This window comes from Somniosus microcephalus, chromosome 15 (genome assembly GCF_052327205.1).
Source record: "Somniosus microcephalus isolate GS21.2 chromosome 15, FLI_Smic_1.0, whole genome shotgun sequence".
In the NCBI taxonomy this organism is placed as follows: domain Eukaryota; kingdom Metazoa; phylum Chordata; class Chondrichthyes; order Squaliformes; family Somniosidae; genus Somniosus; species Somniosus microcephalus.
The window spans coordinates 24,168,922-24,169,839 of NC_141001.1; positions in this window are offsets into that span (position 1 = coordinate 24,168,922).

Here is a 918-nt window from a genome sequence, read left to right on the forward strand (position 1 = left end):
TACCATTGTCACTAGACATGTCCTTTTTCATTTCATGTTTTTTCTTATCTTCTATCTGTCTTATCTATATATATAAAGCGGCTCTTCTGTCTGTCTGTCTGCCTGTCTGTCTGTCCGCCTGGTCTCGATGCGTTTGGAAGTTACAGAGCGTACCGACGCGCGCGTCGCCTCAAAAGAAAGCTTGCGATTCCGGACCGGTCATCGGCGTATTTACGTTTTGGCAGGAAAAAATTCCCGCCCGCGGTATCCCAAAAACGTTCAGCGTTCCGCTCATTAGCATCTCATTAGCGACCGTGTGACGTCGAGGTCTTCCTACAGTTGAGTGTCGAGTGACTCGACGATTGACCAATCCTATGCTTCGGTGACCTGACCGGTCGACCAATCGGTGCGTGTGTGGGCGGGCCTTATCCTTCTGAACCGAGGTGAGTGGCCGCCATCTTGATTTTCCACGATTTTTTCCCCCACACTTTCTGTGTGTTAGGGAACTAAGGTAAATATTTGAATTATGTGTTAGGGAATTAATTAACAATTTATTTCAGTTTTATATTGTGTTTAGCAACCCCCCTCCCTCCTCCTCACCCTCGCGCAGGGGGGACTCGGTGCTGGTCTCCAGGCCGCTGCAGGCAGGCCTGAAGCTCCAAAAATTTCTCTATGTCTCTCTCTTCCCTCTCTCTCTCTCCTTCTCCTCTTCCCTCTCTCTCCTTCTCCTCTTCCCTCTCTCTCCTTCTCCTCTTCCCTCTCTGTCTCTCTCTACTTCCCCCTCTCAGGTTTGACGGTGTCGGGGCCCGAAGTGAGCCGCTCTAACGGCTGCCAGCCCGCGGGGTTTCCTGCTTACTCCCCGCGGGCCGCCTCGCGCCGCTGGCACTGACCGCGCATGCGCCTCCCGCCCGCGAGAGCCCGCTCTGGCTTTTTTTTAAA